A 23,951-nucleotide genomic window follows, 5' to 3' on the forward strand; every position below is an offset into this window, starting at 1 on the left:
CGCCCCGCCCTGCTGCCGCCCTCCTCCCTGCGGCCCCTGCGCCGCCCCGCCCCATCGGCCAACCTCGCCCTCCACCGGCGATCCCCTGCAGGTTTGTTCTTCCCCCTTTTTTTAGTTTAGTTTTTTCGTTTCTTTTAGTTTAGTTTCTGTTTTAGTTTTAGTTTTAGTTTAGTTTTATTTTCAGTTTAGTTTTAGTTTTAGTTTTTTTTAGTTTAGTTTTTTTAGATTAGTTTTTAGTTTTAGTTTAGAAGAATAAGAGGAGTAGAAGGAGGAGGAGGAGGAGGAGGAGGAGGAGGAAGGAAAGGAAAAAAGAAGGCGCCCGCGGACGAGCAGGTTAGGGGTTCCTCGGTGTCGATGGAACCCTAAATAGCAAGTATCGTCGGTGCGAGATACATGTGGCCGTCGGTGTTGAACACTACATCCATGTCCCACAAGTGACGTCGACGTCCCGCATCCCAAAGCAACTGTTCTCGGCGTTGATGGCGGTCGAACACCATCGCGAATTTGCCTGGCAGCCTCTGCGATGACGATTAAAAGTCAAGTGTTGAAACTTGAAAGATCCAAACTGACTCAAGTCGGCTTGGTTGTTTGAAATTTCAAAACTTGGCTTTAATCCTCATTGCAGAGGCTACCAGCCAATTTCGCGATGGTGTTCGACCGTCATCGGCCACCAGAACTATTGTTGCGGGACGCCGGGAGCCGGCTTCACTTGTGGAATGTGGATCTAGTGTTCAACACAAAGCGCCACATGTATCTCGCACCGATGATACTTGCTATTTAGGGTTCCATCGATGCCAAGGACCCCCTAACCCGCTCGTCCTGTTCCCAGTGCTGCCTAGCTGAGCTCTTTCCTGTCTGTCAGCGGACCACTACTAGGAAAAGGCCTACTAGTGGCGCACCTAATTTGGCCATTAATGGCGCATTAGTGGTATGGCGCACCTAATTTGGCCATTAATGGCGCATTAGTGGTGCGCCATTAGTAGCACGCCATTAGTATATTTTACTAATGGCGCACCACTGGTGCGCCATTAGTATCTGGTATCCTAATGGCGCACCCCAGATGCCATTAGTATATACAACAGTGCGCCATTAGTATGCCTCCCAGGGGGCCATCTATGCCCAGGTGCTTTGGCATACTAATGGCGCACAACAACGGGATGCGCCATTAGTAACTTCGGCATACTAATGGCGCACTGTCTAGTGATGCGCCATTAGTATCCTCTGGCATACTAATGGCGCACTATGATGTGATGCGCCATTAGTATGAATATTAGGTTTTTTTTATTTTTTTATTTTCTGTTTTTTGCACAGGTTACAAAATGTATAATTGGACAAAATATAGACAGCACACATCAACAACAGATTCATCGAATACAATAGAAGATTAGTCTCTGAATACAATTCATCATTTTAGTCTCCGAATACAATTCATCATATTAGTCTCCGAATTGAAAAGACCGAACAAAGATAGAACATTATATTACAAGTCTCGAGACCGCGAGTTTGTCTTCACATTACAAGTCGATATCGATCATCTAAACTACCATCACATAGAAGAGAGCTGCGGTCATCACGATGAAACTCATCTTCATCCGGTTCCTCCAACGCTCCCTCCCCTCTCCCGCTAGATAGCGGGCGTATCTAGATTCGGCCTCTGCCCTAGTGGCGTACCCTTTGTAACTGTTACCGCTGAATCGGTGAACCTGTCTCCGACACTCCTCCCAGTCGTCGTAGACTGCGGGAACCTTACCCTTGTACACGACATACCACGGCATCGCTATGCAGTAGCCAAACGAAACGTTAGTACCAATTCACAGACAATACATAAGCAATATATAAGTATGCAACAGAACGATCGGAAGAGAAAAGCAAGACATTAATAGCATCGATTACATCTAAGTTGAACGACTCTCGAAACCAAAGAGACATACTACAAGTTCATTAAAGTTTAATTACAACATGAGCCAATCGATGTTTCAGAACTAGACACAGCATCACTACTTTCGACTCGACTCAAGGGACCGGAGCGTGGATGAAGCCGCCGTCTATCGTGGGAGTCATGAAACAACAGGCGTTGTCAGCCTGCATTTGTAGGATTGTGTCGATGTCACTGTTGGACGGTTGATTTCTGAGGTAGAACTGCCCCGAGGTACGAAGGACATCTTGATGGATGATTTCCGCAAACTCCGACTGGATGCGAAAGAATTCTTGTCTGATGTCCGCGTCCTGGATTGCCCCCAAGCTTGCGGCCCAATCTTTGAGATTATTTGGTAGGAGAAGCTGATTATGGTCCCGCACGATCGCCCGCATGTGATGGATGGCGTAGTAGGCATCCTTCTGACCGCCAGGCGGCTGCTTGACGCAGCAGAACGTCGTATTGTGGGAAAACACGTGCTTGCCGTACTTACGAATAGGCCTAGTGAAGGTGCCTCCAGATTTGACGTAGCCGGGGAGAACATCATCAAGAACCTTCTTGACATTTGTGTAGTCTACGTTCGACTGACGGTCCGGGTCGAAATACGTGGCCATGGAATATTTGGGGCTTAGGAGGATGAGCGTGCAATGTGTGTCACTGCAGAAAACACGGAATGTTAAAAGAAAAACGATCGAAATCTAAGAATTCATGTGTTACGGGGCGGTTGAGGGGAGGACTTACTCGGGAAAGTAAGGCACGAGGAAATTATCCTTATCTTGGTTTGCCAGAATGACGCTTTCGAGGTAAGAACTCGCGACTTGCCGGTCCCCAGCGCTGCCCAAGATCTTGGCACGCATGTAGAAGGGGTCGACTATCACGATGTCCGGGGTCTTGTCGCGAATGATCCGCATCTCCATACTCAGCGAAAATAGCCGAACGAAGGTGTAGTGCAGCGGATGAAGGTTCAACATAGCGTAGATGTCATCAAACCGCAGGACGATCGTACCCCCGATGGAGTTATCCACAAAGCCCTTGCCCTCTGGCACCTTGGCCGCGAAAACAGGGTATGCCACATCCTTCTCTCGGAGACGCCGCTTCTCCAAAGAAAGAACACTGTCATGCAGACTCCGCATAGCACCGGTTGCAGCATCGAGCATATTTCTCGGTAGCATCGGCCTACCCGCCACATGCACCCTCCTCGAGATATCCGCAGTTGAAGGTGGCCCGTCCTGAGCACGGATCGTACTTGGTGCCAGCTGGCCCGCACCCTTGTTAGTCTTTCTTTTGCGTGCCTTCTTCTTGATCTCCTATAATGGGACCGAGTTCTGCTCACAGACCGCCTTCTTGAGTGTGTTGGGGCTGATCATATTTGGCACCTCGCCTATCTGAGGCTCGGTGAAGTCGGCAGCTGGAGGCGTCTCCTAAGAGCTGAACTGCAGACGACGCCTGTTGCAACTTGGCTTCTCCGCGGTACCAGCTAGATCGCACACGTCTTTTGTTGGGTTGGGTTCTTGAGAAGGAGGCCCCATGAAGTAGCCACCGTCCCCATGATCGGCAAAGTACTGATCGACGTTGGCAAATGTATCGTCGTCGTCGTCGTTCTGATCCTGTGCCATATGCATGTTTGGATCCAGTGGCATAGGGATGTCCGGCACCGTTCCGGCGGTCTTGCCATGGGGCCGACTTGGCGCCGGCACGACTGGCGGTGTTGTCTTTGGGGTGGTGTCCCCCGCCCCCAAACGAATCTGGCTCTTCGGCCAAAGTAGGGGCCAGCTCAGGCAGCCGCTGAGGTTCATCACGTCATCATCGTCGGCCCCGAGGGGTCGAATCGGAGGTAACACCTCGCCGCAGCCTGGCTGCACCCGAACCAGTTGAACCCTAAACAAGTTGGGTGGCATCTGGGTACCGTGGAACAAGGGGTTGCCCGGTTGAACGATTTTGCCCTTGGCGACATCGACCAACTCGTTGTTCACGAAGTGCAGGAGAGTGCACGGAACATCGGCGGCGCCCTGTGAAAACATGTAGGGTGTTAGGGATGCCCAGTCAAAGGCAAGGAGATGAAGTCCTCGGCCGACAGAGGCTTAATTAGTTACCGTGATGATGGCGTCGAGCTCGGCTAATGTCGAGGCACCGCCAATGGCGGGCGTGCAGTTGACGGAGGGGCCGCTTGCTGCAGAGGTGCCGGCCGGCGTACACGCGGGTGCATTAAGCTCCCGTGCCGGCGTCGGAGACACCAATGCCGCCTCCGCCGGAGACACCAATGGCCCCGCCATCGCGTTCTGCGAGTTGCTGGCCGTGAAGCTAGGAATCGGGGGCGGCCCCTGTTGGCCGCCCGCAATCCACGCACTAATCCCCTGGATCAAGGAAGGCACAATTGCGGTGATCGTCGCTCCGAGTTGTTGTTGCACTTGCTCTTGGACAATCTCCGGAATCCGCGCCACCTGTGCCCTGAGTTCTTGAACCTCGCGCGCCTGGCTTTCCGAGCTGGTCTTTTTCTCCTTTCGCCCAGCAGTGTCATAGTATGACGACCATTTTGTCGACAAGCCTTTGCCGGCCACACGACCAGCTGAAGTCGGCTTACTGAGCTTATCCTTGTTCTTCATTACATTCAACGCCCTATTTAGAGTGGTGTCCCAAGGGTTGCTCTTAGTCGACCCCGCGCTACTGCTTTCAGTCGCCTGCGGAAGGAATGTGAACCATTTAGAAATTTGGCTTCATTAATTAGAATGCAACCATATGGAGCTAATTACGAGGGGGTGTATTCCTTACCAGAACAAGCTCAAGCGCCCTGGTCTTCGGATCCGTGGTAAGCTCCTTTGTTTTCGGGTCCTTCTTGTACCGGGCCCTGACAAAGTTCCTGGTCTGCTTGTCACCGTATTTATCGAAGAGGGGCGGTAGGCCTTGCTCGGCACGGTCCGCCTCCTCCTTGTCCCATATAGGCTCCGCCACTCTGTAACCGCCGGGACCGAGTGTGTGTTCCCCTAAGTTCAGCTCCCGCATTTCTTTCCCCCACTTACTTGATTCGGAGTTTGCGGTGCTCGAGCAATTGATCTTGAAGTCGTTGTAGTCATCTTCGGTGATCGAAGGATTTTTCTCCTTGATCTTCTCATAACTCTCACCTTTCTCGATCATTCTCTTCACATTGCTTTTCCAAGTAGACAGGGCCTTGCTCATCTTCGTGAGGGCAGCATTGTTCACTTTATTCCCTTTGAGGCTTGTGTTTTCAAATTCAGCGGGGAACTTGTATCGTTCGTGCAGCTTCGTGAAGAGGAGGTTGCGCAAATTCCCTCGGTCAGGATGCCTCAGGTTCTCGGTGTTGATCGAGACGGTGCTCCGGAGAATGCACCCGAGCTGAAGCGAGTACCCCTTGACTATTCGTTGGGGCGCCGTTGGATTCCCGTCGGAGTCCACTTCAGTAACTTCCTCCTTGAGGGTGCGGAGCACGGTCGGGCGCCGGTCCTTCTGTTGCCTCTTCGGTTGGCTGCCATCTGTGCGTGCGCCGCCATCATCAGTGGTGGCATCCTCGGCGGCACCATCAGTAGTGGCATCCTCGGCGGCACCATCAGTGGTGGCATCAGTGGGGTCATCCTCGGCGGTACCATCAGTGGTCTCAGGATCGGTGGGGAAGGCGGCGTCCTCATACAAGTGAGGTTGTTCCTCCATCTCCTGGGACAGCTTCCAGAATGTCTTGACGCTCGAACCCCCGGCCTCATCGTTGTTGGCCATGTTTCTCTCTAAATAGGAACAAAGTTTGGTCAAAAAGTTGGTTATTGTCAAGGAACAAGATCATGGTCTCATCATTTTGGGTTTGTCGACACCGAGGCATCCTAAAAGCTAAGCTTTTATCATTGAGGGTTTTTCGACGCCGAGGCACCCTAAAAGCCTAAGCTTTCATCATTTCGGTTTTTATCGACACCGAGGCACCCTAAAAGCCATGCATTAGTCACAAGTACGCCGGGCCACTTGATCCTACTTAATTACCTACTAAGATACCCCGGCCCATGCATTAGTCACAAGTACCCCATATGTCCTATTTTTAGCAAAGTCATGCTAAAATTCACGGAAAATTTCAGCATGACCTTTGCTGAAAATAGGACATATGGAGTACCCGAATTTGCCGGAACGGAAGTTAATCGACATTCCGTCAAACTCAAGGGCCTCTCGGGGTACCTGCAAAATCATCACGACGCGATGATCGGAGACAAAACCCAGCAAACTAGCACCACAATGTGCCTCTACTTTCATATGGATGAAAAGGCCACAATGTGCCTCTACTAGCACCACAATCTTAGTTAACTTCTGGGGACATCAGAAAGTTAACATCCGCCTGGTTATTATGAGGACTTCACTGCCACTGTTTACTCAAACTTAAGTTAGTAATTAAAAATACAAAATAGGATAACCCAGTGGCAGGACTGTTGGTTGATGTCACAAAAAGTTGCTAGTCTCAACATGTTCTACAGTTGTTAAAATTATGTTACTGTATTTAGAACAAACTAACGCCACAGAGTCTACTAATTCAGGTAGAAGCCATCATTCATAACAAATTTGAATATATGATATTCCAGAAAATAATCTGTCTACAAAATGAGATACATCCCGTTTGAACTACCAAAACTGTAACCAACGTTATTACCTAATTATGAAAAAAGTGCAGTACATATAAATTATTTCATCACTGAGAGGAGATAACCAAAATTTTCCAAGCAATATGATTAAGAAAATGGGATTTAGGCATCCAAATGCCACAAAAGACCAAATCACAGTTTTAAACCAAGTTACACAAAGAAAATGCACCTAAATAGAGCCATGTGTGCTGGTTACAGTTTTAAACCAAGTCATATGCAAGATTACATAAAAATTGGAGAGCCATGTCGTTTCTACTGGACCTAAATAGAGCTAGCTGCTGGTGTTGAACAATAAACAGCCACACCACACACTAAGACAAGTAACTGAAATGACTCTCTTTGTATTGTAGTAGAAGAAGAAACGAGAGAGATGCAAGATAGTAGTATATATAGGTGAGTCAACCTATTATTCTAGGCAGCTGCCTTGCTGGTGATTCGTTGTCGTCGCAACTGGATCCCTCCCACTCGACCTGCGATCTTCTACAAGGAAAAAGTAGCAGCAAAGTCAAGCACCATATAATTATACAAGGAAAAAATGTTACTTGGCACAAGTCTAAACGAGAAGCTTGAGGTAGCAGCAGATTGAAGTGATAAAGTGCAAAGGAGAAGCTTGAGCTAGTAAACGAGAAGCTTGAGGTAGCAGCAGATTGAAGTGATAAAGTGCAAAGGAACAGAGCTGCTATATTTACAACATGCTTTGTATTATTTTATATGTAGCTGCATCAACTAAACAACAAGGTTCACATATGCATATGGACTACCCAAAAGCAAGGCCTTTACAAGTCTACATAGTACAATGCAATAGCTTAACAAGAGTGCCACTAGGCTGCTATGCTAACTACTACAAGACTTGTGCTTGATGTAGTGCTGCTGCTACAACAAGTGCACCACAAACAAGCAGCAGCAGCAAGAAAATTAAAATTTGGGCTGCTGTTATGTGGTCGTTGGAGGTGCACCACAATGCAGTAGTATGTAGTCTTGATGGCCAGCATCCAGAATTAACAATGGCTTGATGGGTGCAGACACGCATACCATTCCAAAATTGTATGAGCACAAAAGAGGACAGATTATTTTAAGAAGACCAATAGCATCACCATCTACTGATATAACACGTGAAGTTCTACTCATATTGTATCAGCTTAACAATTAGTCATGCAAAGGATCCAAAAAAACTTGGAGTGAGTGAGATGTCGGAGCATATTTGAAGGTGATGGATTTGAATGAATTTCAAACTGCGGGTGGACTGTAGTTCATCAACAGTGACATTAACCAAATGAACATGACACCATAGCAGTATCAAAAGTAGCACCAAGAAAAGTGCAAGCCCCCTCCCACTGCTTAGCTTGATTAGGCGCTTATTTAATGGAGCTAAGAAATATGGGTTTAATTTAGTACAATACAAACTGCAGCTAGATCAAACCAGAAGATATAAACAGAGTAATACAATGATGCATATATAACAGGGCAGTTCCCATCTTCTCACAAACCCGGGTGAGGAGTTGGGTTACACATTTTTCTGACCAAGCAAAATTTTTTTTTGCAAGCACAAACAAGCAGCAGCAGCAAGAATTAGGTGAAAATTTCCAAGGGAGCGGTAGAATTTGTTTCTTACAGGGCCGTAGGCTCTCGAGTCCCGGCTGACGCTGCAGTTGTCCCCTTCGACCCAGCAGTGGCCCTCCGGTATCTTCCGGACCTCCTCCTTCTCCGGGAGGCTGACCCAGTCGCCGGGCAGCCCAATCAGCCTCTTGATCGTCTTCCTCTGGTGGTCCACCGGCGACCTGCACACACACACAAATACAGCAGCAACCATCAAGATTCAGTATCGAGCACGAGCGCTGGGGCACGAGCGCCGGGGCGGGTGGCGGGGTACCTGGAGGAAGGCGGGGAGGAGCGCGAACTTGTCGACGGGGCTGGCCACGGGCGCGGCCAGCGGCCAGCGGGGAGGAGACGAGGAGAGCGGCGCCGAGGAGACGAGGACGACGGGGCGGCGGGGCGGCGGCGTCGGGAGAGGAGAGGGCGGCGTCGCGGCGTCGGGGCGTCGGGGCGGAGACGAGGACGACGGGGCGACGTCGAGGCGGCGGGGCAGCGGCGTCGGGAGAGGAGAGGGGAAGGGGATCGAGGGCGAGGGCGAGGGAGAGAGAGGGGATAGGTTTGGGCCGGGGATAGGTGAGGGCGAGGGCACAATACTAATGGCGCACCACCCCTCGGTGCGCCATAAGTACATCCATACTAATGGCGCACCTCACCCTGGTGCGCCATTAGTTTTTTTTTTAATTTCTGCTCGAGCCAACAGGTTATCTTCCACCTGACCTGATCCACACCAAGTTCCCTCTACTAGCTCGACTGGTCAGCAGCCAGTTCTCACACCAGGAGGTCTTGGGTTCGGTTCCCAGGCTCCACAATTTTTTTTATGCATTTAAAATGCTGTTTCATATTTATTTGTGTTTAAATATGTTCAAACTTGTGTAAATCATAACAGTAATATTTTTTTATAAGACAGTAATAATTTTTTAAAAAATATCATCAAATAGTAATGCCGGTGGAGCGGGGGAGGGTGCGGGGGGCCTGTGGACCTGGGGGTGCTCGGCGGCGAGGGTGACCAGATCTGGCGAGGTGGGATAGCGATCGAGATGGAGGGGGATCGAGATCGAGTGTCCATGAAATTTAAAAATATTCATGATAGTTCAAAAAGTGCCCATGAAATACAATCGAGAAATGAATTTTACGATTTAAATACAATCGATCTTAGCTAGCTATCTGTTCACAATCTGCTTGCCCTTCTTTTTCGCAAATGGAGTTCTTCTGTGGAACGGACGTCCTTTAGGTAGGGTGGTCCTGCTTCTTCTTGTGGTGTATGCTGCTACTTCATCATCGTCGTCATGTTCGATTCTCGGGTCGCCGTACTTGTCGAAGTCTTGCTCATTGGCTACTCCATCCATTCCGATGATCTTCCTTTTGCCTCTCCTCACGACAACACGACTGGGCTTTGACGGGTCGGTAATGAAGAAGCATTGGTCCACTTGGGAAGCCAGTACCCATGGCTCATTTTCGCGATGACGTTTGCGCCTGCGGTCTTGGATTTGGCTTCGGGTATAACCATGGTGGTGAAATACCGGTCTTCTTTTAGGACGCTCTTGGCCCGTCTGACACGGAACATCGGGACCTTCTCTCCAGCGTAGCTTAGCTCCCAGATCTCCTCGATCCTTCCGTAGTATCTGTCCTTGTCGTTACCGGTGTAGGATTCCATCGTTACCCCGGAGTTCTGATAACCATCGCTCTTCATGTCCTTGGCCTCGGTGTAGAATGTGTAGCCGTTGATATCGTACGCCTCATAGGTCATCAGGTTGTGCTCGGCGCCCTGTGACAAGGCGAATATGAGTTGTTCTTCCGTGGAAGAATCCTCATGTAAAGGGTACGACAGAAGCTTCTGCTTGAACCAACGCATGAAACATGAGTTGTGCTCTTTGAGTATAACCTCGGTCATTGTACGTCTTCTTAATAAAGGTTTTGTGCTCTACCACCCAAGGATCGTCCACGTCTATGTGTTGTAGCACGACTAGGTTTGCTCTTTCAAAGTCGGCGAGTCGACCCTCGAAGTCGACATGCATTTCGCGGCGACCCTCACGGTGACCCCATCCAGCGAGCCTGCCGAGGTGCCTGTTGACGGGCAGGCCAACGGGGTTCTCGATGCCTAGATAATTCGTGCAGTACGAGATGCACTCTTCGGTCAGAAAGCCCCTGGCTATGCTTCCCTCTGGACGTGACATGTTGCGAACGTATTCTTTGATGACACCATTCATCCTTTCGAACGGCATCATGCTGTGCAGGAACGTTGGCCTAAGTTGGATGATATCGTCCATGATATGGACCAGCAGATGCACCATAACGTCGAAGAATGCGGGCGGGAAGTACATCTCAAGCTCGCATAGTATCACCACGATCTCTTCCTGTAGCCTTCTGAGTTGCCTCACGCCAACAGACTTCCGAGAGATGACGTCAAAAAAGTTGCATAGGCCAAATAGCGTTTCACGGACGTGCGCGTCCATGATCCCACGGATTGCAACTGGAAGTATCTGCGTCATCAGCACGTGACAGTCGTGAGACTTCATCCCGCTGAACTTCAGCTTCGCTAGGTCTAGGTATCTGCTTATCTTCCCCATGTAACCGTAAGGAAGTTTTACTCCTACGAGGCAGGTGAAAAACTGCTCGATCTCCTCCTGACTTAGAGTGAAGCACGCGGGATGGTAGTCATTTCCGGTCTTCTTGGCCTTTTTGCCTTTGCGACGACTTTCCGTGTCCTGCTTCGCCTCATCATCATCATCATATATAGCGTGAAGCTCCTGCCTGATGCCCATTGATTTCAAGTCTGCCCTTGCTTTCGGCCCATCTTTGGTCCTCTCTGGCATGTTGAGCAGGGTACCAAGCAGACTCTCGCACACGTTCTTCGTGATATGCATGACATCAAGGCTGTGAGGCACACGGTGGATCTTCCAGTACGGCAAGTCCCAGAAAACAGACCTCGTTTTCCATACCTTCAGCAGCGGCTCTGGCGCCTTTCGCTTCTTTCCCGGCTCTGGCGCCTTTTGCTTCTTTCCCGGCAGTGGGCAGTCTTTCCAATTTTTCAATAGCTCGTCTATTTCCTCGCCGCTCCTCGTACGCGGGCGTCTTCGGGGTTCGGTTTCACCATCGAACAGATCCTTGCTTTTCCTCCACGAGTCATCGTCGCGAAGCCACCTTCAATGTCCCATGAACACGGTTTTCGAAGACCCGGGATCTCTATCTAGCTGGCGATACGTTGTGTCATCCATGCACCTGACGCATCCAGAAAATCCGTGGACCACCTGCCCCGCGAGATATCTGAAACCGAGATAGTCGTGCACCGTCGTGAGCAGTGCGGCTCTCATAGGGAAATATTCTTTCTCTGCGGCGTCCCACGTATTGGCTGGCGTTTTCCACAGCGTGTCAAGCTCCTCTTTCAGCAGCCCCAGATACAGATTGATGTCGTTCCCTGGTTGTTTCGGTCCTTCAATTAGCATACTCATGTGAATGTACTTCCTCTTCATGCACAACCAGGGGGGAAGGTTGTACATCCACACAAACACAGGCCAGGTGCTATGTGTGCTTCTCTGGCTGCCAAACGGATTGACTCCATCGGTGCTCGCGCCCAGCACGATGTTCCTTGGATCGTTCCCAAATTCTAGGTCTTCGAAGTTCAACGCTTGCCACTGGCTCGCATCCTTAGGGTGACTCAGCATCTTGTCTTTTTTATCTATCTCCGGATCATTTGCGTCATCTTCTCGCTTCTTCTCCTCCCTATCCGCGTGCCAACGCACGAGCTTTGCTACCTTAGGGTCCGCGAAATACCGCTGCAGATGAGGAGTGATCGGAAAGTACCACACCACTTTTCGAGGAGCTTTCTTCCTCTTCTTGTATCGAGTGACGCCGCACACCGGACATATGGTATAAATGATGCAATTGTTCATGCACACATGGTATTTCACGTGCGGTAAATCCAGAGGACACACGATTTTCTTCGCCTCCTCAAAACTGGTCGGGCACTTGTTCCCCTTGGGAAGACGTTCGTGCCAGAATGACATGTTCTCGTCGAAGCATGCGTCGGTCATTTTGTGCTTTACCTTCATCTCCCGAGCCATGAGCGTTACTTTCAGGCGGGTATCCTTGGGCCTGCATCCTTCATACAATGGAGTAATCGCGTCTATCTCCAGTTGATCCAGCTTGGCTTTCTCTCGGGCGGCAGCTCTTGCGTTATCCGTCTGCTTGAGAAGCAGCTCTTGAATATGAGGGTCCTGCACCCAGCCCATCGATGGTCCAGCGTCGTCTGCCCCGCCGGCATCATCATCTTCATGATCATGCCCGTCGTCTGCTCCGGCATCTTCCTCATCATCATGTCCTGCATCTTCTACATGATGACTGTGTACAGCATCACCGTCGTGATCATCTCCTGGGGATTCTTCGTCTTCTCGCCCGCCCGAGCCCCGGTGGTTGTCTTGCTGCCCTTCCTCATTTCTTGCCCTGCCCCCATGGACGACTTCGTAGTCATCTTCATCACCTTGCCACCGATAGCCATCCATGAAACCACACAAGAGCAGGTGGTCCCGCACCTGCCAGGATTTCGGGTCCGCAATAAGGCTCTTCAGCTTGCATCTTCGACACGGACATCTTATCTCCATCTCATTCTTTTGAAGCATCTCGGCCTTCGCGGACCTCAAAAACCTATTCACGATGCCTTCGGTCATCATGCGGACCATGGTCGCCTGCGGGGTAGAGCAAAATGATATTTTAGAACCAAGAAAAAATTTGGCATGACTTTCCCTAAAAATAGGACCAAAAAGAATGCTTAATGCCAAAATTCTAGCCGAAATGGAAATGAATCAACATTCCGGCAAAATATTGGCAACTATCGCATTTCAAATACCGGTACACCTCCAAACACAAACACATATGCAACACCACAAACATATGCAACACCACGAACATACATAGATCTGGCTAGGCCATAAAAAGTGCATGTGCACATTGTTGTAGGGAGAACAACATAAATATAGCTTCCCCCCTTACTTACCTATCAAAACAAGGTAATTTAACCACTTAAATTGAATGAATCTATGGTGGAAATGAGGTGAAAAAGAGGAGGCACCCGAGACAAGGAGGAGGTGGAGAGAATGAAGTGGGGAGAAAGTGAGTGTGGGTAGGAGAGGCTGTCCAAAATATCTTGTTGCTGCCCGCTTACTAATGGCGCACCAACTCTAAATGCGCCATTAGTAATCCAGGTTACTAATGGCGCACCTTCTGGTGGTGCGCCATTAGTATGTTTGGACAGGCGCACTAGTTAAAAAAAATTGATACTAATGGCGCACCCTGGACCTGGTGCGCCATTACTAGTTACAACTAGTAATGGCGCACTGTGTCTGGATGCGCCATTAGTATGTTTGGACAGGCGCACTAGCTAGTTAAAAAAATTTGATACTAATGGCGCACCCTGGGCCAGGTGCGCCATTACTAGTTGCAACTAGTAATGGCGCACTCTGTTTGGATGCGCCATTAGTATGTTTGGATAGGCGCACTAGTTAAAAAAAAATTGATACTAATGGCGCACCCTGCGCCTGGTGCGCCATTAGTAGTTTCAACTCTAATGGCGTATCAGAAGGTGGTGCGCCATTAGTATATACTAATGGCGCACCGCTTGTCTGGTGCGCCATTAGTGTCAATCCCATCTATAGCCCTTTTTCTAGTAGTGGACGGCAAAGAGCGTCGTTAACCCCCTAACGGCTCTCATGCCACCGCACTGCCATCCGCTTTCTTTGCCGTCTCATGGCCTCGGATGGCGGACGGCACAATCCTTTGTTGTCCGTTTCCAGGAAGCGGACGGCAAAGAAGGCCTTTGCTGGCACGTGTTCAGGCGGACAATTTGCCATCCGCTGGAAGACGGCAAACATGTTTGCCGTCCGGGATCTATGCCTTTGCCGTCTGCCATGGCGGACGGCAAAGAAGTTGATTCCAGTAGTGTTAGCGGTAGTACTTCTACCCCTAGCGGTAGTCCCGTGAGGACGAGCGGTAGTATCGCTCTGTATGGGCTGTGAGCATAATGGTTGGATATTTTCTAACCTATAAAAGGGGGTCTTGTTTCGGAATGAACCTTATCCTTGGAGCTCGTGTTCTTCCCCCATTTGTTAACCTTCTTCGAGCTTGCTATCTCTCAATCCTCCATGGATTCTTGCTAGTTTTGGGGGGAGAGAGGAGATCTAGATCCACATTTCCACCAATCACTTTCTCCTCTATGTGAGGGGAACCCCTTGGATCTAGATCTTGAAGTTCTTGGTGTTCTCATTTTTCTTCCTGTCATTTTCCTCCCTAGCATTTGTTGCTTTGGTGGGATTTGGGAGAGAAGGACTTGGGCACTCTGTGTGCCCTTGCCATTGCATTTGGTGCATCGGTTTGAGTCCTCCACGGTGATACGTGGATGTTACAAGTTGAGAAGGTTATTACTCTTGGGTGCTTGGTACCCTTGAGCTTGTTCCTCTTGGGTTCTTGGGCGACCTAGATGGTTGGTGGTGTTCGGAGCTCAATCATTGTGGCGTAAAGCTCCGGGCATGCGTCGGGGTCTCCAATTAGGTTGTTGAGATCACCCCGAGCAATTTGACGGGTTCCGGTGACCGCCCCCAAGGGTTTCCAAAGTGTACGGGTTCGGTGACCGCCCCCAAGGGTTGCCATTTGTGCGAGTTCGGTGACCGCCCTCAAGGGTCCCTTAGTGGAATCACGACATCTTGCATTGTGCGAGGGCGTGAGGAGATTACGGTGACCCTAGTGGCTTCTTGGGGAGCATTGTGCCTCCACACCGCTCCAAACAGAGATTAGAATCCGCAAGGGTGTGAACTTCGGGATACATCGTCGTCCCCGCGTGCCTCGGTTATCTCTTACCCGAGCCCTTTACTTATGCACTTTACTTTGTGATAGCCATATTGTTTCTTGTCATATATCTTGCTATCACCTCGTAGTTTATCTTGCTTATCATAAGTTGTTGGTGCACATAGGTGAGCCTAGTTGTTGTAGGTTTTGTGCTTGACAAATTACCCGCTAGTTTATTCCGCATTTTTCAAGCCTAAACCATAATTATTTTTAAAGTGCCTATTCACCCCCCCCCCCCGTCTAGGCGACATCCACGATCATTCAATTGGTCTCAGAGCCTCGTCTCTCTTTGTTAGGCTTAACTGCCTAGAGAGTAAAGATGTCGACTAGGGATTAAGATTCTCTAACACTCTTAGTTTTGATGGCACAAATTTTGATGTTTGGGTAATTCGCATGCTTAATCTCTTTAGGGTCGTGGACCCAAATATAGAGCGAATTGTAGATATGGGTTTTCCTCATCCAAAGGTTCCCCAAAGATTATCTTTAGAGGATGAGAAAAAACTCTTATCTCAATGCTCAAGTTTCTAATGTGCTTTTCGATGCTTTGAGCAATGTAGTTATATTTCAACTCATGCCATTCTAGGATGCTCATGAGATGTGGACAGAGCTTCAAGATAAATATGGTGTGTCCAAGATTTGTGGGGATGATTGTTCTCCCTCCACCTCCGGTCGGGTTGCCTTCTCAACTTCTTCTACTTCACCTACATGTGGATTGCCACAAGGTAATGTTAGGGTGAGTAGTGTTGGTCATTGCAATGATGATAGTGTGCTTATCGTTGATTACTCTTCATCACTATCTTGTTGCAATGCCCCATCTTTGGATTTTAACACTTCCGTGCACCTTACATGTTTCTCAAGCCTGTGTTGATAGTCCGTGCATATCATGTAGAAATTGCTTGACTAAATTTCATGATGATATGCTTGCTATATCTTGTTGCCATGATAAAAATGCATGTATTTCCTCGAGTTGTTGTGCTAACAATGTAGAGGAAACCCAACACTTCATGGAACAAGATGTGGTCTTGAATGTTGCTTCAAGGGATCCTACATCATCATCTATTGCTTTTTGCCTGATGGATAAGGCTTCAAAGGTATCTCCTACTTTGAACCCCAATATGCCTCTTGATGATGATGTTAATTCTAATGATGATGAGGATAATGATGAAGAGAATGATACTATTGCTTCCTTAAAAATCAAGGGAGAAATGATATTTAAAGCTCTTCGTAAGAATAAAATTGCTCGTTCCAACTTCATGGAAATCATGTCTATTGCCATTGAGGGCAAGAAATACATTGAGGAGTTGAAATCTCATCTCAAGGAGCATGAGGTCACCATTGATAAAATGGAAGGACATGAGCGTGATTACGCTAATGAGATCACGGACCTCTCTCAAGCTCTTGAACTTGAACAAACCACCAAGGAATCTCTTGAGGAGACCTTTGGTCTAGAATTATCTAGAATAAAGGAATCTCATGATAGAGCGCTTGAGGTGGCCATTGATTTCAAAACTAAAAATGTTAAGCTTGAAGTTGCTCATGCTAGAATCCTTGAGGATTTTGAGCACCTTGAAAATGGCTCAAGGGTCATCAAGGGTGAGCTCATCAAACTCACCGAGTCTCATGCTCAACTTGAAGCTTCTTATTTAAAAGAGCTTGCCAAGTTGTCCTCTCCTATTGTTATTAATGATGATGCTCATGACCTTCCAATGTATCTATAATTTATGAAGTATTCATGCCATGTTTACAATAGTTTTATATGATTTTGGTATGATTTGATTAGAACTAACCCGGATTGACGATGTTTTCAGCAGAACTACCGTGGTGTTGTTTTTGTGCAGAAATAAAAGTTCGCAGAATGCGCTGAAAATCAACGGAGAAATTTTCTGGAAAATATAAAAAATAATGGAACAAAGAGTTACTGGAGGGGAGTCCCATGGGCCCCACAAGGGTGGAGGGCGTGCCCACCCCCTGGGGCGCGCCCCTGTGCCTCATGAACTTGCCGTGGGCCCCCCTAACTTGTTCTCGACGCCAACCTCTCCTATAAATGCCCAAACCTCCAGAAAATAACCTAGATCAGAAGTTCTGCTGCCGCAAGCCTCTGTAGCCACGAGAAATCAATCTAGGCCCTCCCTGGCACCCTGCCAGAGGGGGCCATCATCACCGGAGGCCATGGAGGAGGATTCCGGAGGGGCCATCATCACCATGAAGGGCAAGATCCAGAGAGAGAACCTCTCCCCATCCAGGGGAGGCCATGGAGGAGGAAGCACATGGGGGAGAACCTCTCCTCCTCTCTCTTGGTGGCGCTGGAGTGTCATCGGGAGGGAAATCATCGCCGCGGTGATCGTCTTCATCAACATCACCATCCTCATCTCTTTTACGCGGTCCACTCTCCCCCACCCCGCTGTAATCCCTACTTGAACATGGTGCTTTATGCCACATATTATGATCCAATGATGTGTTTCCATCCTATGATGTTTTGAGTAGATATCCTTTGTCTTTGGGTTGATTGATGATCTAGATTGGTATGAGTTGTATGTTTTATTTTGGTGCTTTCTTGTTGTGCCCTCCGTGTTGTGCAAGCGTGAGGGATTCCCGCTGTAGGGTGTTGCAATACGTTCATGATTCGCTTATAGTGGGTTGCTTGAGTGACAGAAGCATAAACCCGAGTAAGGGGGTTGTTACGTATGGGATAAAGGGGACTTGATATGTTAATGCAATGGTTGGGTTTTACCTTAATGATCTTTAGTAGTTGCGGATGCTTGCTAGAGTTCCAATCATAAGTGCATATGATCCAAGAAGAGAAAGTATGTTAGCTTATGCCTCTCCCTCATATGAAATTGCAATAGTGATCACCGGTCTTGTTAACAATTGCCTAGGACAATTTCGCACACCGATCCATCATTATTCCACACTTGCTATTTATAGTACTTAAGTAATATATTCTAACTCTATGATAACAACACCTACTTTTATATTTTAGCTCTCGGATACCATGCAAAGTTATCCTCTTCATACCCACAACGTAGTTTTATTTCTCGTTTCAAGTTGGAAGCAAACGTTCGGTGTACGTAGAGTCGTATCAGTGGCAGATAGGACTTGGAGAATATTGATCTTGCCTTTAGCTCCTTGTCGGTTTGACACTCCATACTTATCACTTCCACCTTTGCGAATTCCTACGATGATTCCCTGCACTTGGGGATTATCAAGCTCTTTTCTGGTGCCGTTGCCGGGGAGCAATAGCGAGGGGTTGATATTCTCGTGTGTGCTTGTTTGCTTTATTCACTAAGTAGATTTTGTTTTTCCTTTTTGTTTCTGTTTAGTTGTGGGTGAAACATACAAAAAAATAAAAGAATTATAATACAAAAAAATTTACTTGCCTCTCATTCAAAGGTTTTTCAATAGGAGAAGTGATTGGAAGGTTATGCATTGGAGAAGTGAGGGTCGACCTTGAACACTTGTGTTCATGCTCATGGAAACAATGTAGAATTTTTCATGAAAGTTTCTCTGAAAATAATTATCCCCTTGTATATATCCATTGTATTATAAAAATAATGTGCCAAGCTTTGGTTTTAGGATGATTAGATTGCTTGTTTACTTTGTGCAGTACAAAAACAGAAACTTTGGCTGTAGCGCGTGAATTTACACTTTTTACTGGAAAGTCAAATGGGTTTGAAACTTTTTGCACATTACTTCTGTACAATTTGTTAAAAGTTTAATATTTTTCCTAGAATTTTTGGAGTTACAGAAGTATACTAAAATTACAGATTACTACAGACTGTCCTGTTTTTGACATATTCTGTTTTCTATGTGTTGTTCGCTTAATTTGATGAATCTATGGCTAGTATCTGGGGGTATGAACCATGGTGAAGTTGGAATACAGTAGATATATTTCTAATATGAAATTGGAATGAGTTTGCAATAGTACCTAAAGGTAGTGATTTGCTTTATTATACTAACGGATCTCACAAAGTTTTTGTTAATGTTTTGTGTGGATGAAGTGTTCGAAGATCGAGGAGCTATCAATATGAGATGAATAAAGAGAGGCAAGAGTTCAAGCTTGGGGATGCCCAAGGCACCCCAAGTAAATATTTCAAGTATACTCAAGCATCTAAGCTTGGGGATGCCCCGGTTGGCATCCCATCTTTCTTCTTCAACAATTATCGGTATGCCTTGGTTTTGTTTTGTTCACATGATTTGTGTGCTTTGTGTTTTTGTTTTTCCTTTAAGAACCATGCTAGTATGAGATAGCCCTTCATTGATTTATAGAATGCTTCATGTGCTTCACTTATATCTTTTAAGTATGATCTTATATAATTGCTCTTTGTGCTTCACTTAAATCTTTTGTGTATGGTTTTATAGAATACTTCGTGTGCTTCACTTATATATTTTGAGCTTGGATATTGGTTAGTCTATATTAATTGTAGTGTTCTCTATGAACTTCACTTATATCTTAATCTAATGTGGGGTCGGAAGAGTGTCAACTTTAGGAATTAGTGATCCCACTATTTTGGAGGGTGTTGAATCTTAGTGTGATTTTTATGAAAATGGATTTGGAAGAGTGTCAACTTTAGTTAGTAATGATTCCACTATTTTGGAAGAGGCTCCAATTGATTATGAGAACAAATCTGCTATCCATGATGATTTTGTGATGACATGTATGCTATAAAGAATAATGTTAACCATGAAACCTGTCATCATGATTTTAATTTTCAATTGGATTATGCCTCACATGACCGTTATTCTGTTGAGTTTGCTCCCATTATTCCGAATGAGAAGAATTTTGCTTATGTGCAGAGTAGAAAATTTTCTATGCTTGTAGATCATGAAAAGAATGCTTTATGTGATGGTTATATTGTTGAATTCATTCATGCTGTTACTGAAAATTATTATGAGGGACGAATATATGCTTGTAGGAGTTGCAATAATATCAAGTTTCCTCTCTATGTGCTTAAAGTTTTGAAGTTATACGTGTTTTGTCTTCCTATGCTAGTTGATCCTTGATCCTATAAATTGTGTGCTCAGAAAATCCCTAGGCATAGGAAGTGGGTTAGTTTTAAATGTTCTATTCATATTATTCATGATGCTCTCTTTATGTTTCAATTCTTATCTTTTATGTGAGCATCATTGAAATCATCATGCCTAGCTAAAAGGCATTAAAGAAAAGCGCTTGTTGGGAGACAACCCAACATTTACCCTTACTGTTTTTGTGTGTTCACATGATTAAGCTACTGTAGTAATCATGTATTATAGCTTTTGTTTCAATAAAGTGCCAAGTAAGACCTTTGGGAAGACTTGAGTGAAAGTTAATGTGATCTTGCTGTAAACAACATAAACTTCGCCCTCACGAGATTACCTGTCATTTCTTACAGAAGAGTGCTTTTGAGTTGATTCTTTTTTCAGAAGATTAATAGACAAATTCGTCACGTCCACCAATTTATTTAATAATTGTTGGAGTAGCAGAAGTATGGTTGCTGTTCAGATCATTACAGACTGTTCAGTTTCTAACAGATTCTCTTTTCATTGCATACTTTGCTTGTTTTCTATTTTCTATGGCTTATATTTATCAATATAAGTGGTGGAAATGATATGGTAAAGTAGGAATTGTGTGAGAAAAATTATGAATCTTGTCTTTGACAGTACCAAAGTAAATGGTTTACTCTTTATCATACTAACCCATCTCACGAAGTTCCGTTAAGTTTTGTGTGATTGAAGTTTTCAAGTTTTAGTGAGATATCGATATGAGGAGAATAAGGAGTGGAAAGACGCTAAGCTTGGGGATGCCCAAGGCACCCCAAGGTAATATTTAAAGAATACTCAAGCACCTAAGCTTGGGGATGCCCCGGAAGGCATCCCCTCTTTCGTCTTCAAAACCATCGGTATACCTTACTCGGAGCTATATTTTTATTTGTCACATGATATGTGTTTTGCTTGGAGCGTATTTTCAATTACTTCCTATTTGAATAAAATTATTGGATCTAAAATCTTGAATGAAAAAGAATCCTCCCATGGCTAGTTAATTATTTGACTACTCAGTGTTCTTCACTTATATCTTTTTCGAGTAATTTGTTGTTTACTCGCGTGCTTCACGTATATCCTATGAGTAAATGGTTGAATGAATTGAATATCATAAATCTGAATTTATATATGTTTCGTATGCTTATACCATAGGGAGTAATGACTTCACACATAATAAGTATAGGTGGTAAATTTATTGGAAGTTAGCAAACGCAAAATTGGTCACTTGAACAATTCATGAAAGAATATTAAAGGAAGAGAGATTTCACATATAAATATACTATCTTGGACATCTTTTGTAATTGTGAGCACTCATTAAAATATGACATGCTAAAAGGTTGATGTTGTACAAGGAAGACAACTTAATGGGTTATGTTTTCCTATATCCGAAACGTTATATTGTCTTGGATCATCCAATATGTTGAGCTTGCCTTTCCCTCTCATGCTAGCCAAATTATTTGCACCAAGTAGAAATACTACATGTGCTTCCAAACATTCGTTAACCCAGTGTTGCCATGAGAGTCCACCATACCTACCTATGGATTGAGTAAGATCCTTCAAGTAAGTTGTCATCGGTGCATGCAATAAAAAAATTGCTCCTTAAATATGTATGATCTATTAGTGCGAAGAAAATAAGCTTTATACGAACTTGTGATAGGGAAGAAATAAAAGCGACGGACTGCATAATAAAGGTCTTTATCACAAGCGGCAATATAAAGTGACTTTCTTTTGCATTAAGATTTTGTGTATCCAACCATAAAAGCGCATGACAACCTCTGCTTCCCTCTGCGAAGGGCCTATCTTTTACTTTTACCTTCTACTCTTATACAAGAGTCATGGTGATCATCACCTTACCCTTTTTACAATTTTTCCTTTGGCAAGCACTTTGTGTTGGAGCAATCTGGATATATATATATCCACTTGGATGTGGGTTTTCATAAATTTTTATTGTTGACATTACCCTTGAGGTAAAAGGTTGGGAGGCGAAACTATAAGCCCCTATCTTTCTCTGTGTCCGATTAAAACTTTGAACGCATAAATATCACATGAGTGTTAGCAATTGTGAAAGATTAAATGATAGTTGAGTATGTGGAGTTTGCTGAATCAAAGCTCTTACATAGACCCTTCCCGAAAATAAGATGAATTGCAATTGTTTGATGACTAAGAGCACAGTTTGTTAGTTTTCAAGAAAGTTTATGATCTATACGTTAACATGTGAATAGCTAGTTACTTGATCATGAGAAGTTTTATGAGTTGAGCTACTATTATGATATAGCTAGAAAAAGTGATTGGAACTATCATTTATAAAACTTATGCACTTGCTAGCATTCACACTTCATAAATTATTTCTTTTATCATTTACCTACTCGTGGACAAGCAGGAATTAACCTTGGGGGTGCTAATACGTCTCCAACGTATCTATAATTTATGAAGTATTCATGCCATGTTTACAATAGTTTTATATGTTATTGGTATGATTTGATTAGAAATAAGCCGGACTGACGTTGTTTTCAGCAGAACTACCCTGGTGTTGTTTTTGTGCAGAAATAGAAGTTCTCAGAATGCGCTGAAAATCAACGGAGAATTTTTTTGGAAGATATAAAAAATGGAACAAAGAATTACTCGAGGGGAGTCCCATGAGGGTGGAGGGCGCGCCCCTGTGCCTCGTGGACTTCTTGTGGGGCCCCCTAACTTGTTCTCGACGCCAACCTCTCCTATAAATGCCCAAACCTCCAGAAAATAACCTAGATCGGAAGTTCCGCCGCCGCAAGCCTCTGTAGCCACGAGAAATCAATCTAGTCCCTCTCTGGCACCCTGCTAGAGGGGGCCATCATCACCGGAGGCCATGGAGGAGGATCCCAAAGGGGCCATCATCGCCATGAAGGCCAAGATCCAGAGGGAAAACCTCTCCCCATCCAGGGGGGAGGCCATGGAGGAGGAAGCACAAGGGGGAGAACCTCTCCTCCTCTCTCTCGGTGGCGCCAGAGTGCCATCAGGAGGGGAATCATCGCCATTATGGGAAATTGGAAGAGAGCCATGAAAAGCTCTCAAGCTCTCATGATGATCTTCTAGTATCCCATAATGCGCTAAAGATAGCTCATGAGGCCATGATTGCTAAGGTAACATATAGTGAGCCTCATGTAGATACTAGCACTACTTTTTGTCAAAATGCTATATTGCCTTGTGCTAGTCCTCGTAATTCATCCATGCATAACATTGGTACATCTTGTGATGAATTGCTTTTCTTGCCTTGTTGCTCTAATAATGAAGCTTATACTTCCTCTAGTGCTTGCGTTGAGACTAACCATGTAGAGGAAATCAAAGAGCTCAAGGCGCAAGTCACTTCTTTGAAGAAAGACTTGGAAAAGTGTCATGAAGGGAAGGCCACACTCAACAATATCTTGAGTGTGCAAAAATCCCTCAATGACAAAGGTGGACTTGGATTCAACTCCAATAAGAATAAGAAGTCCAAGAGCAACAAGAAGAAGGGCCAAAAACAAGTCAAGAATTCGGCCAAGATCATTTGCTTCAAGTGCAAAATTGAAGGGCATCATGTTAGATCTTGCCATTTGAAGAAGAAGGCCATTAGTGACAAGCAACAAGGGAAGCGGACACTGTCGCTGTCAAAACCGATGGATCTCGGGTAGGGGGTCCCAAACTGTGCGTCTAAGGCGGATGGTAACAGGAGGCGGGGGACACGATGTTTACCCAGGTTCGGGCACTCTCGATGGAGGTAATACCCTATTTCTTGCTTGATTGATCTTGATGATATGAGTATTACAAGAGTTGATCTACCACGAGATCGTAGAGGCTAAACCCTAGAAGCTAGCCTATGGTATGATTGTTCTTGTCCTACGGACTAAACCCTCCGGTTTATATAGACACCGGAGGGGGCTAGGGTTACACAGAGTCGGTTACAAGGGAGGAGTTCTACATATCCGTATTGCCAAGCTTGCCTTGCACGC

This window comes from Triticum aestivum, chromosome 3D, assembly GCF_018294505.1.
Source record: "Triticum aestivum cultivar Chinese Spring chromosome 3D, IWGSC CS RefSeq v2.1, whole genome shotgun sequence".
In the NCBI taxonomy this organism is placed as follows: domain Eukaryota; kingdom Viridiplantae; phylum Streptophyta; class Magnoliopsida; order Poales; family Poaceae; genus Triticum; species Triticum aestivum.